The sequence below is a fragment of the Nycticebus coucang genome, chromosome 2 (assembly GCF_027406575.1).
Source record: "Nycticebus coucang isolate mNycCou1 chromosome 2, mNycCou1.pri, whole genome shotgun sequence".
NCBI classification, from domain to species: domain Eukaryota; kingdom Metazoa; phylum Chordata; class Mammalia; order Primates; family Lorisidae; genus Nycticebus; species Nycticebus coucang.
In genome coordinates, this window is record NC_069781.1 from 132875326 (window position 1) to 132889421 (window position 14096).

General features: G+C 42.8%; 2 non-coding genes across 2 annotated transcripts; both read right to left on the minus strand.

Moving 5' to 3' along the window:
• Positions 1-270: 270 nt before the first annotated feature.
• On the minus strand, positions 271-377 carry LOC128579978 (U6 spliceosomal RNA). The gene has a single exon (XR_008378344.1). It is a non-coding gene; the product is annotated as a U6 spliceosomal RNA (small nuclear RNA).
• Positions 378-3053: 2676 nt separating this feature from the next.
• LOC128580359 (U1 spliceosomal RNA) lies at positions 3054-3225 on the minus strand. The gene has a single exon (XR_008378654.1). It is a non-coding gene; the product is annotated as a U1 spliceosomal RNA (small nuclear RNA).
• Positions 3226-14096: the final 10871 nt, after the last annotated feature.

Here is a 14096-nt window from a genome sequence, read left to right on the forward strand (position 1 = left end):
ACTTCCAATTCTTGGGCTTAAGCAATTCTCTTGCCTCCGCCTCCCAAGTAGCTGGGACTACAGGCACCCGCCACAATGCCCAGCTATTTTTTGGTTGTAGTTGTCATTGTTTGGCAGGCCTGGGCTGAGTTCGAATCTGCCACAGCCACCGAGCCTAATTTGAAATATTTTCATCAAACTGGTTAACATAGCCTTCACGGCATTTTCTTAGTTATTGTGTTAAGGCATTTATATTCTACACTTAGTAAATTTCACATGTACCCTTGTAAAAAAAATATAGAACACTTAATGAATCTGCGTGTCATCCTTGTGCAGGGGCCATGCTAATCTTCTCTGTATTGTTCCAATTTTAGTATATGTGCTGCTGAAGCGAGCACTACTTCTATTTTTAGTAGACAGGGCCTCGTTCTTGCTCAGCCTGGTGTCAGACCCCTGAACTCAAGGTATCTTTTCACCTCAGCCTCCTGGAGTGCTAGAATTACAGACACCACCTGGAGAGCAGTGGCGCAAACATAGCTCACTGCAGCCCCCAACTCTTAGCCTCAAGTCATCTTCCTGCCTCAGCCTCCTCAGTAGCTGGAACTGCAGGTGTGCGTTACTGAGGCTCAGCTTATATTGATGTGGGTTTTTTGATGTACTCCCACTTGCCTGTTTTTACTTTTGTTGCTGGTGCTTTTGATGTCATATCCAAGAAACCACTGCCAAATCCAATGTCAGGAAGCTTTTCTCCTATGTTTTCTTCAACAATTTTATAGTTTTTAGCTTTTACATTTAGATCTTTGATCCCTTTTGACTTAACTATTTTTAGTGGTTTTATTTATTTATTTATTTTGAGACAGACTCTCTCACTCTGTCACCCTGAGTACAGAGCCGTGGCATCAGCTCACGGCAACTCAAATTCTTCGGCTCAAGTGATCCTCCTGCCTCAGCCTTCCAAGTAGCTGTTTTTAGTGCCTTTAAATGACAGACATTTATTCTCTTACAGTTCAGTACAGTGGCCACAAGTTCAAAACAAGTCTTGCTGGGCTTAATTCAAAGTGTCAGCAGGACTGGCCCCTTTTGGAAGTGCCAGGGAGGACCTGTCCTTTCTTCCCTCCAGCTTCCCTGGCTTCCACGCCCCTTGGTGTGTGGCGGCTTCCCTCCCATCTCTTCTTCCATGGTCACATGGCCTTCTCTTCTGTCCTCATTTCTTTCTCTTATTCCCCCCCCAATATCTCCCTCTATCTTCCTCTCACAAAGACATGTGATTATGTTTAGGGCCCACCTGAACAGTGCAGGATAATTTCTCCATTTCAAAATTCTTACCTTAGGCTCGGTGCCCATAGCACAGTGGTTACCAGGCCAGACACATACATTGAGGTTGGTGGGTTCAAATCTGGGCCAGGCCTGCTAAAACAACAATGACAACTGTAACAAAAAGTGGCCGGGCGTTGTGGGGGGCACCTGTAGTCCCAGCTACTTGGGAGGCTGAGGCAAGAGAATGGCTTAAGTCTAAGAATTGGAAGTTGCTGTGAGCTGTGATGCCACTGCACTCTACTGGGGGTGACTTAGTGGACTCCGTCTCAAAAAAAAAAAATTCTTACCTTAACCACCTCTACAATGTCCCCTTTGCCTTATAAGGTAACACTCACAGGTTCCAGGTGTCAGGTCTTGAATATCTTTGGGGCCATTCCTATCTGACCACACCCATAGTCGCTGGCCCTACTGCAGCTAAGATGTGAAGAGTTCATTTAAGAACAACCTAAAGAAAGGGTAACAACCAGCCCAGTATGGTGGCTCACACTCATCACTTTGGGAAGCCAAAGTTGAAGGATCCCTTAAGGCTAAAAGTTTGAGACCAGGGTGGGCAACACAACAAGACCCCCGTCTCTGAAAAAAATGAAAACAAATATCCAGGCATGGTGGTGAATCCCTGTAGTCCCAGCTACTTGGGAAGTTGAAGTAGGAGGACTGTTTGAGCCCAGGAGTTTGAGGTTGTTGTGAGCTATAATTGTGCCACTGTACCTCAGCCTAGGGGGAGCAGAGTAAAATCCTGTATCTACAAAAATAAATAAATAAAAATTTAAAGTAGGGTGGCACCTGTGGCTCAGTGAGTAGGGCACCGGCCCCATATACAGAGGGTGGTGGGTTCAAACCCAGCCCCAGCCAAACTGCAACCACAACAACAAAAAATAGCTGGGCGTTGTGGGGGGCGCCTGTAGTCCCAGCTAATCAGGAGGCTGAGGCAAGAGAATAGCCTAAGCCCAAGAGCTAGAGGTTGCTGTGAGCTTTGATGCCATGCCACTCTACCGAGGGTAACAAAATAAGACTCTGTCTCTAAAAAAAAAAAATTTTAAGTAAAAGGCTCAGCGCCCATGGCACAGTGGTTAATGGTGCTAGCCACATATACTGAGGATGGCGGGTTCAAACCTGGCTGGGGCCAACTGCAACCAAAAAAAAAAAATAGCTGGGCATTGTGGCGGACGCCTGTAGTCCCAGCTACTGGGAGGCTGAGACAAGAGAAGCGCTTAAGCCCAGGAGTTTGAGGTTACTGTGAGCTGTGATGCCACAGCACTCTACTGAGGGCGACATAGTGAGACTCTATCTCAAAAAAAAAAGAAAATCTGAAGTAAAAAGCACACTGAGCTACTGCCTTATAGATAATGGAGTGTGTGATGGTTGATTTCCTGTGTCCACTTGACTGGGTCACAGGCATTCGGCTATTTGGTCAGATGTTGTTCTGTGACTGTGCTGTGGACCCAGTGAACGTTTGGGTCTGTTGCGGGAGGGCTACAGTTGGGGCAGATGAAGCATCCTGGAGATGGGCAGCCGTGATGGCTGCATAGGCAAGTGTGCTGAATGCTGTGACCTGTTAGTAAAATGGTTACAGTGGTAAGTGGTGTGGTGTGAGTATTTTACCATAATTTTTAAAAGTGCTTTTGTGTCCTGCCACTGGGGATCTCTCACTGGACACAGACCTCAAGGCTCTGGCCCCTGTCACTTGGTTCTGTCCCCCTTCAGTTCCCAGATCTTCTCCATTATCTCCTCCTCTTTTTTTTTTTTTTTTTTTTACTCAGGAGAAAGCACGAACACAGTCCCACACTATCACAAATTATGCAGTCGAGTTTCCCACATTTGGGAAAATCACAGGGGTCAGCACATCCGGAGTGTAATGGATAAGCTTCCTCTCTTTTGGGGGGTCCCTCACCCCCAAGTTCTAGCTGATACTTTCTGCAAAGCTGTTAATTCCTCATGAGCATAACCATCTCCCCTTAGCCCTGTCCTTAGCACCTCCCCCCATCAATCAAAGTGGCTGATAAAGATATTTTCCCAAACAAGAACTGTTCTCACTCTGCTAAATGTATTGAAAATTTGCCATCTGGTGCGTACTTGATCTCCTGAGGAGTTGATTAGTCTCAGTCCACAGCTGAGACTTGGGTTCCCTCTCCACCAGCTGCCAGGCTGAGGGTAGGCCCAGGGTGACTTTGTCAGGGGAAAGACCTCTTTGGGCAGCTCTTGGCAGTCTGCCAGCAGCACCTTCTGACAGCATCCCATCTTTCTGGGCATCACAGATCAAGCCTCAGATGCTGAGCACCTGAGGGGAAGACCCAAGAAAGATGATGGCCAAGAGTGATTGCCACGCCCAGGTCTGCCAGCCTCAGTGTGGAGCACAAAGATGCTCAGGCCAGGGCCAAGGGAGAGGGAGACTGGATGCCCAGGAAGCCCTCTTGCACAGGAACCCTAGGGGGATGGAGGCAGGTGCCTTGGAGAGGTCCTAGGGGTGGAGAAGATAAAAGGAAAGGCCTAGGCTCCGCGCCTGTGGCTCAAGCAGCTAAGGCGCCAGCCACATACACCTGAGCTGGCGGGTTCAAATCCAGCCCAGGCCCACCAAACAACAATGACGGCTGCAACCAAAAAGTAGCCAGGCGTTGTGGTGGGCACCTGTAGTCCCAGCTACTTGGGAGGTGGAGGCAGGAGAATCACTTGAGCCCACGAGTTGGAGGTTGCTGTGAGCTGTGATGCCACAGCACTCTACCCAGGGTGACAGCTTCAGGCTCTGTCTCAAAAAAAAGGAAAGGCCTAGCATGATCCATTGCCTGTGAAAAAACCGGGAGGGAAAACAGACACCACCTCCCAGGCAGAGGTCTCTAAACCCAGAAGTAAGAGGTCTTCAGAACAAAAACTGCCACTGGATAAGTGCTTACCACATGTGTGCCTGTGCCATACCACTCAACACCTGCCAGGTGCTGTGCCAAGCAGCTGTCCAACAGACACACAGTGCAAACCACACATGTAATTTGAAATAGTCAAATTATTATTTTTTAATGAGACAGAGTCTAACTTTTTATTTCAAAAAGTAAAAACAAAAACCGTCAGGTAAAAATAGTAATGATGTGGTCTGCTTAACCCAATAGATGCAAAATATTATCATTTCTTTTTTTTTTTTTTTGGCTGGGGCTGGGTTTGAACCCGCCACCTCCAGCATATGGGACCGGTGCCCTACCCACTGAGCCACAGGCGCCACCCAAAATATTATCATTTCAACAACTAATCAATATAAGAAATTATTAGTGAGTTCACTTTACATTATCGCTTTGTATGAAGTCTTCAAAATCCAGTGTGATTTGCACTTACAACATATCTCAGTTCGGATAGGCCCCATTTCTAGCACTTAGGAGATGACTACCCTATTGGACAGGCAGCCTAACAAACTTGACTTTTTTTTTTTTTTTTGTAGAGACAGAGTCTCACTTTATTGCCCTTGGTAGAGTGCTTATGGCATCACACAGCTCACAGCAACCTCCAACTCCTGGGTTTAGGGATTCTCCTGCCTCAGCCTCCCAAGTAGCTGGGACTACAGGCGCCCCACCACAACGCCCGGCTATTTTTTTGTTGCAGTTTTGGCCAGGGCTGGGTTTGAACCTGCCACCCTCGGTATATGGGTCCGGCGCCCTACCCACTGAGCCAAAGGCGCCGCCTCAAACTTGACTTTTTTTTTAAGAGACAGAAGTCTGGCTTTGTTCCTCAGGCTGCCCTCAAACTCCTGAGTTAGAATTGTATATATATATATATATAGTGAAGCTGGCAGAGGATAATAATTATATATATATATATTTATTTATTTAGAGACAGTCTTTTTTTTTTTTTTTTTTGTAGAGACAGTCTCACTTTATGGCCCTCGGTAGAGTGCCGTGGCCTCACACAGCTCACAGCAACCTCCAACTCCTGGGCTTAGGGTGATTCTCTTGCCTCAGCCTCACAAGTAGCTGGGACTACAAGCGCCCACCACAACGCCCAGCTATTTTTTGGTTGCAGTTCAGCGGGGGCCGGGTTTGAACCCGCCACCCTCGGTATATGGAGCCGGTGCCCTACTCACTGAGCCACAGGCGCCGCCCTAGAGACAGTCTTAAGCTGTCACCCTGGGTAGAGTGCTATGGCATCATAGCTTACAGCAACCTTCAACTCTTGGGCTCAAGTGATCCTCTTGCCTCAGTTTTTCTATTTTAGTAGAGGCGGGGTCTCGATTTTCCTTAGGCTGGTCTCAAACTTGTGAGCTCAAGTAATGCACCGCCTGGGACTATAGGCTCAGTGCTAGGATTATAGGCATTAGCCACTGGGCCCAGCCTCACAATGTATTTTGGACATATTAATTCATTTAGTCCTCACAACCATACTTTTGTTATCCTCATTTTGTACATGAGAAAATTGATATCCCAAGGGCTTAAGCACTTTGCCCAGACACCCAGAAAGGAAATGACTGAGTTGGAATGTAAACCACCAAGTAAGACAAGTGGAGGTCTAAAATCTTGCCACTCACCCATATGCCATGTCGCCACTGTCACAAATCTCTTAGGACTTAAAAAAAAAAAGCCATTTTCTGTCATAGTCTCTGCTTTACAGAACCGAGGATAATAAAGACTATAGAATCTTACCCTTCAGCTGTCTCAGCTGGGATTTGAACTTGGGATGCAGCAACCACATCGTATCTTCAGTGAGTGTCAGGGTGGGAGAGGCTGGGAGTGACCTCCTGCATCCCACACTTAAGGAGGCAACTTTTTTTTTCTTTTGCAGTTTTGGCCTGGACCAGGTTCAAACCCACCACCCCTGGTATATGGGGCCAGAGCCCTACTCCTTGAGCTACAGGCATTGCCCAAGGAGGCAACTTTGAGGAGGCAACTTTGAGGCTGGGCACAGCGGCTCATACCTGTAATCCCAGTACTCTGGGAGGCCAAGGCAGAAGGATCCCCTGAGCTCAGGAGTTTAAGACCAGCCCAAGCAAGAGTGGGACCCTGTCTCTACTAAAAGTAGAAAAACTAGCCAAGCACTGTGGCAGGAGCCTGTTGTCCCAGGTACTTGGGAGGCTGAGGCAGGAGGATCATTTGAACCCAGGAGTCTGAGGTTGCTGTGAGCTGGACTGAGGTCACGGCATCTAGCCTGGGTGACAGAGTTAGACTCTGTCTCATTAAAAAAAAAAAAAGGGGGGGGGCGGCGCCTATGGCTCAGTCGGCAAGGCACCGGCCCCATATACCGAGGGTGGAGGGTTCAAACCCAGCCCCGGCCAAACTGCAACCAAAAAAAAAAAATAGCCGGGCGTTGTGGCGGGCGCCTGTAGTCCCAGCTACTCGGGAGGCTGAGGCAAGAGAATCGCTTAAGCCCAGGAGTTGGAGGTTGCTGTGAGCTGTGTGAGGCCACGGCACTCTACCGAGGGCCATAAAGTGAGACTCTGTCTCTACAAAAAAAAAAAAAAAAAGGAAGGCAACTTTGAGAGGCCAAAAGAAAAATGAGCTCATGGCCTGAGACTGGGGGAAAGATGAAAGTGTCTGTGCCATTTCCCACAACATCATTATAGGTGACTTCTAAGTCTGGCAACAATGTACCATAATTCATTTAAGATGCCTCCTATTTGGGAGCAATTTTTTTCCAATATAAATAGCGTTGTTTGTAAGAACAGAATCTCTGGAAAAAAAAAAATAGCCCTCAATAAACATTCTTGTAAAAAATTTTTTTTTGTAGTTTTTGGCCAGTTTCTGGGTGTGAACCCGCCACCTCCAGCATATGGGGCTGGCGCCCTACCCCTTTGAGCCACAGGTACCGCCCAAGTTGATTGTAAATTATTTTTTCCAATAATCCAATATACGGTCAGGAATCCTTGCTTTCCCACTACTTAAAGGTCTGGTGTTTGAGCATGCACTGCTGTGTAACACTGCACACAGAGTCCCTGAACTAAGCTCACTTGTACAAGTCCACAGTTTCATTTTTCCTGTCACATTGGCTCGTTCCATATGCACTGACACTTGCTCCACCTGTCTTTCTGTTCTCTGATAAATTTCAGCTCAGGAGAAAATATTTTGGGGCCACACAGTCAGCTGGCCACTCTGTACTGGCACGTTTGGCCAGGCAGGTGTGTATGTGCCCTGCACGCAGCCTCTGCAGTCAGGAAAGCTGTGTTCACAGCTATGTGGAACACTCACCCTCCTGCTTCATAGAAATGTTTGTGTTGAAGTTACGCCTGACTACCCTTTTACCTTTCCAACTGACTAAAACAGTTTAAAAAACTGCTCTTTTATGTTTTATTTTTATTTTTACATATATATATGTGTTTATTAGATTTCCATTTTTTGCCTTCACAAAATTAAAGAGGCTTAAAATTTAATAACGATAACAATGTTTAAGATAAGGACTAGAAACAAAAACCTCGCAAAGAATGAATGAACATAAATACTTTCAGAAAAGAAATCAGAGAATTGCTGCATTGAAATATTAAGCAATAATAATAATAATAATGCAAAGAAAGTAACATTCACATTGTCAAATGAGAGTATGTCTATTATAGAAGGCTTTGACTCTGAGATTCAGCATGGAGTCATCAGTTAACTACTTCTTTTTTTTTTTTTAGTCTCAAAAAATAGACAACTAGGGCAGCGCCTGTGGCTCAGTGAGTAGGCACTAACCCCAAATACCGAGGGTGGCAGGTTCAAACCCAGCCCTGGCCGAACTGCAACAACAACAACAACAAAAATAGCTGGGTGTTGTGGTGGGCACCTGTAATCCCAGCTACTCGGGAGGCTGAGGCTAGAGAATCGCCTAAGCACAAGAGCTAGAGGTTGCTGTGAGCTGTCATGCCACGGCAGTCTACCGAGGGCAAGAAAGTGAGACTCTGCCTCAAAAAAAAAAGAAAAAAGACAACTAATATTTATAAATAAAAGATAATTTTAAAAAAACAGATCATGCCAAATCTTACAGACAATAGAGAAAGAAGAAATACTTCAAAATCATTCTACTCGATTTGGGTATACCTGATATGAAAATTGGAGAGAATATATTATTATAAAGGGGAAATTACAAATATGTTTCACTTATAAATGAGGATGCAATATCCCAAACAACATATGAACAAGTTGAATTAAAAAGTAATATTTAAGTAATGTACTTTGGTCAAAATTAAATCCAATTTATGTGAGAATTAGTCACTATTTTCTTGTCTTGTCTTTTTTTTCTTCTTTTCCTTACCCTCACCCACTCCCTCCTTCGCTGTCTGGTCTCCCTTTCCCCATGCCCCACTGTGTCATTAATTGTAATTAATTGTCTTCATATCAAAACTGAGTACATAGGATTCATACTTCTCCATTCCTGTGATACTTCACTAAGAATAATGGGTTCCACCTCCATCCAGGTTAGTACAAATGCTGCAAAATCTCCATTTTTTTAAAGCTGAATAATATTCCATGGTATCATGTACCACAGCTTACCAATCCATTCCTGGGTTGAAGGACATTTAGGTTGTTTCCACATTTTAGCAATTGTAAATTGGGCTGCGATAAACAGCCTAGTACAAGTGTCTTTATAATAAAAGGTTTTTTTTCTTGGATAGATGCCCAGTAATGGGATTGCAGGATCAAACGGGAGGTCTAGGTTGAGATCTTTGAGGTTTCTCCATACTTCCTTCCAGAAAGGTTGTATTAGTTTGCAGTCCCACCAGCAGTGTAAAAATGTTCCCTTCTCTCCACATCCACGCCAGCATCTGCAGTTTTGAGATTTTGTGATATAGGCCATTCTCGCTGGGGTTAGATGATATATCAGGGTGGTTTTAATTTGCATTTCCCTAATAATTAGGGATGATGAGCATTTTTTCATATGTTTGCTGGCCATTCATCTGTTGTCTTTAGAAAAGATTCTATTGATCTCTCTTCCCCCATTGATGTATGGGATTGTTGGCTTTTTTCTTGTGGATTAATTGAAATTCTGTATAGATCCTGGTTATTAAGCGTTTGTCTGATTCGAAATATGCAAATATACTTTCCCATTGGGTAGGTTGTCCATTTGCTTTGGTTGTTGTCTCCTTGGCTGTACAGAAGCTTTTCGATTTAATTAAATCCCATTTGTTTATTATTGCTGTTGTCGCTATTGCCATGGCAGTCTTCCTCATAAAGTCTTTCCTCAGGCCGATATCTTCCAGTGTTTTTCCTATTCTTTCTTTGAGGATTTTTATTGTTTCATGCCTTAAATTTAAGTCCTTTATCCACCTTGAATCAATTTTTTTGAGTGGAGAAAGGCGTGGGTCCAGTGTCGGTCTTCTACATGTGGTATTCAGTTCTCCCAACACCATTTATTGAATAGGGAGTCTTTCCCCCAGTGGATGCTCTTGTTTGGTTTATCGAAGATTAGGCAGCTGTAAGTTGTTGGTTTCATTTCCTGGTTTTCTATTTGATTCCAAATGTCTATATCTCTATTTTTGTGCCAGTACCATTCTGTCTTGACCACTAAGGCCTTGTAATACTGAAATCTGGTATGGTGATAACCCCAGCTTTGTTTTTATTACTAAGAACTGCCTTAGCTATGTGGGGTTTCTTCTGGTTCTATACAAAACGTAGAATCATTTTTTCTAAGACTTGAAAGTAGGATGTTGGTATTTTAATAGGGATGGCATTGAATCAGTAAATTGCTCTGGGAAGTATAGACATTTTAACAATGTTGATTCTTCCCAGCCATGAGCTTGGTATGTTCTTCCATTTATTAATGTCCTCTGCTATTTCCTTTCTTAGAGTTTCATAATTTTCTTTATAGAGGTCCTTCACTTCTTTTGTTAGGTATATTCCTAAGTATTTCATTTTCTTTGGGGCTATGGTGAAGGGAGTTGAGTCCTTAATTAACCTCTCATCTTGGCTGTTGTTGGCATATAGAAAGGCAACTGACTTGTGGACATTGATTTTATATCCTGAGACATTACTGTGTTTTTTAATGACTTCCAAGAGTCTTTGGTTGAGTCTTTAGGGTTCTCTAAGTATAAGATCATATCACCAGCAAAGAGGGAGAGTTTGACCTCCTCTGCTCCCATTTGGATTCCCTTTATTTCCTTGTCTTGCCCAATTGTATTGGCTAGAACTTCCAGGACTATGTTGAATAGTAAAGGTGACAGAGAACAACCTTGTCTGGTTCCAGTTCTAAGAGGAAAAGCTTTGAGTTTTACTCCATTCAGTAAAATATTAGCTGTGGGTTTGTTATAGATAGCTTCAATCAGTTTCAGAAATGTGCCACCTATTAAAACACCTCAGTATTCTAATTAGAAAAGGATGCTGGATTTTATTGAATGCTTTTTCTGCATCTATTGAGAGGATCATCTAGTCTTTGGTTTTGCTACTGTTAATATGGTGGATAATATTTATGGACTTGAATATATTAAACCAGCCTTGCATCCCTGAGATGAAACCTACTTGATCATGATGTATGATTTTATTATTTTAATTGATTTAAAATAATTTAATTGATTATTTTAATTGATTATTTATTTATTTATTTAGTGTGTGTGTGGTTTTGGCCAGGGCTGGGTTTGAACCCACCACCTCCAGCATATGGGATCGGTGCCCTACCACTTTGAGCCACAGGTGCCATCCAATGATGTATGACTTTTTGATGATAAGCTGTAATCTATTGGCTAAGCTTTTGTTGAGAATTTTTGCATCTGTATTCATTAGTGAAATTGGTCTGAAATTCTCCTTTTTAGTTGGGTCTTTTTCTGGTTTTGGCATCAGGGGTGATGTTTGCTTCATAGAACGTGTTGGGGAAGAGTCCTTCCTCCTCAATTTTTTGGAAGAATTTCTGCGGTACAGGAATAAGCTCTTCTTTGCAAGTTTGATAAAATTCTCGTGTGAAGCCTTTCGGACCAGGGCATTTTTTTTTGTTGAAAGATTTTTTATTGTTTCTTTGATCTCGGTGCTTGAAATTGGTCTGTTCCAGAGATCTATTTCATCTGGGCTAAGTCTAGGGAGAGGGTGTGATTCCAAATATTGATCCATTTCCTTCACATTGTCAAATTTCTGGGTACAAAGTTTCTGGTAGTATTCAGAGATAATCTCTTGTATTTCTGTGGCATCAACTGTTACTTCCCCTTTGTCATTTCTTATTGAGGTTACTAGAGATTTTACTTTTTTATTTCTAGTTAGTCTAGCCAAAGGTTTATCTATTTTATTTATTTTTTCAAAAAAACAACTCCTTGGGCGGCGCCTGTGCCTCAAGGAGCAGGGTGCCGGTCCCATATGCCAGAGGTGTGGGTTCAAACCCAGCCCTGGCCAATAACCAAAAAAAAAAAAACCAACTCCTTGTTTCATTAATTTTCTGAATGATTCTTTTGTTTTCAATTTCATTGATCTTTGATTTAATTTTGGATATTTCTTTTCTTCTACTGGGTTTAGGCTTAGATTGTTCTTCTTTTTCCAATTCCATCAGATGGCTTGTGAGTTTGTTGATGCACTTTCTGTTTTTCGAATGTAGGCTTCTAAAGAGATAAATTTTCCTCTCAGGACTGCTTTTGCTGTATCCCATAGGTTTTGGTAACTTGTATCTTCATTGTTGTTATACTCAAGGAAGTTAATGATTTTCTTTTTTATTTCTTCCCACACCCAACCATCATTCAACATAAGGTTAACTTCCATGCCTTTGTGCGAAGTTGAGCATTTTTGTTGGAGTTGAGTTCCACTTTTAGTGCCTTGTGGTCTGAGAAGATGCAAGGTAGAATTTCAGTTCTTTTGATTCTGTTGAGTTTTGTTTTGTGTCCTAGGATATGATCAATTTTGAAGAATGTTCCATGGAATGATGAGAAGAATGTATATTTTTTAGCTTTGGGATGGAGTGTTCTATATACATCTATCAAGCACAGTTGTTCTAGGGCAGGCGTCCTCAAAATTTTTAAACAGGGGGCCAATTCACTGTCCCTCAGACCATTGGAGGGCCGGACTATAGTCTAAAAAAAAAAAAAACTATGAACAAATTCCTATGCACATTGCACATATCTTATTTTGAAGTAAAAAAATAAAACGGGAACGAATACAGTCACACTGCCTCATGTGGCCCGCAGGCTGCAGTTTGAGGACCCCTGTTCTAGGATCTCATTTAAATCTCTAATATCTGCCTGTAGTCCCAGCTACTCAGGAGGCTGAGGCAAGAGAATCGCTTAAGCCCAGGAGTTGGAGGTTGCTGTGAGCTGTGTGATGCCATGGCACTCTACCAAGGGCCATAAAGTGAGACTCTGTCTCTATAAAAAATAAAAAAATAAATAAATCTCTAATATCTTTAATTTCTGTTTAGAGGATCTGTACAGCTCTGAGAGAGGGGTGTTGAAGTCCCCTGTTATTATGGTGTTATAGGATACCATATTGCTCAGATTAAGCAAGGTCTGTTTCAAGAATCTGGGAGCATTTAAATTGGGTGCATAAACATTTAGAATTGAAATGTCTTCTTTTTTATTTTTATTATTATTATTTTTTTTTTGTAGAGACAGAGTCTCACTTTACCGCCCTCAGTAGAGTGCCATGACGTCACACGGTTCACAGCAACCTCCAAGCTTTTGGGCTTACGTGATTCTCTTGCCTCAGCCTCCTGAGCAGCTGGGACCACAGGCGCCCGCCACAACGCCCGGCTATTTTTTGGTTGCAGTTTGGCCGAGGCTGGGTTTGAACCCACCACCATCGGTATATGGGGCCGGTGCCCTACTCACTGAGCTACAGGCGCCATCCTGAAATGTCTTCTTGTTGTATTTTTCCCTTGACCAATATGAAGTGACCATCATTGTCCTTTTTGACTTTAGTTGCTTTAAATCCACATGTATCTGAAAATAAGATCGCAACCTCTCTTTTCTTCTGAATTCAGTTTGCCTGAAAAATTGATTTCTAACCCTTAACTCTGAGTTTTAATTTGTCTTTTGATGTGAGATGTGTTTCCTGCAGACAGCAAATAGATGGCTTGTGTTTTTTAATCCAATCAGCCAATCTATGCCTCTTCAGTGGAGAATTCAAGTCACTGACATTTATTGAGATAATTGATAAGTGTGGTAGCATTTTATCCATCTTATTTTGTGAAAGTCCATTGCTTAGTTTTGTCTTTTGCATCATTGTGGAAACTAGGTTCTGTCCTTTAATTGCTGAGTTCTTACTTTGCTGTTGATCCATTGTGATGGTCAGTGTGTAGAACAGGTTGAAATATTTCCTGTAAGGCTGGTCTTGTTGTGGCAAATTTCCTCAATGTTTGCATATCCATAAAAGATTTGATTTCTCTGTCAATTTTGAAGCTTAGCTTAGCGGGATATAGAATTCTGGGCTGGAAATTAAAGACATAAAGACATATGACCGTTGTCTTCTGGCTTGAAAAGTTTCATTAGAGAACTCCGTGGTCACACTGATGGATTTGCCCCTGTAGGTCAGTTGGTGCTTACTCCTGGCAGCTTGCAAAATCTTTACTTTTGTCTTGACTTTGGATAGATTCATCACAATGTGCCTTGGAGAAGCTCTATTTGAATTGAGGTGACCAGGGGACCAATATCCCTCTGAAAGGAGTATGTCAGAATCTTTGGTGATATTGGGGAAATTTTCATTTATAATATTCTCTAGAATGTCTTCCATTCCTCTGGGGCATTCTTCTTCTCCTTATGGGATACCTATAACTTGTATGTTTGAATGCTTCATAGAGTCCCATAATTCTTTCAGTGAATGTTCTGCTTTCCCTCTCTCTTCTTTTCTGCCTCTTTAATTATCTGAGTTATCTCCAGAGCTTTATCCTCTACCTCTGAGATTCTTTCTTCTGCATGATCTAATCTGTTGTTGATACTTTCTATCGCATCCTTAAGT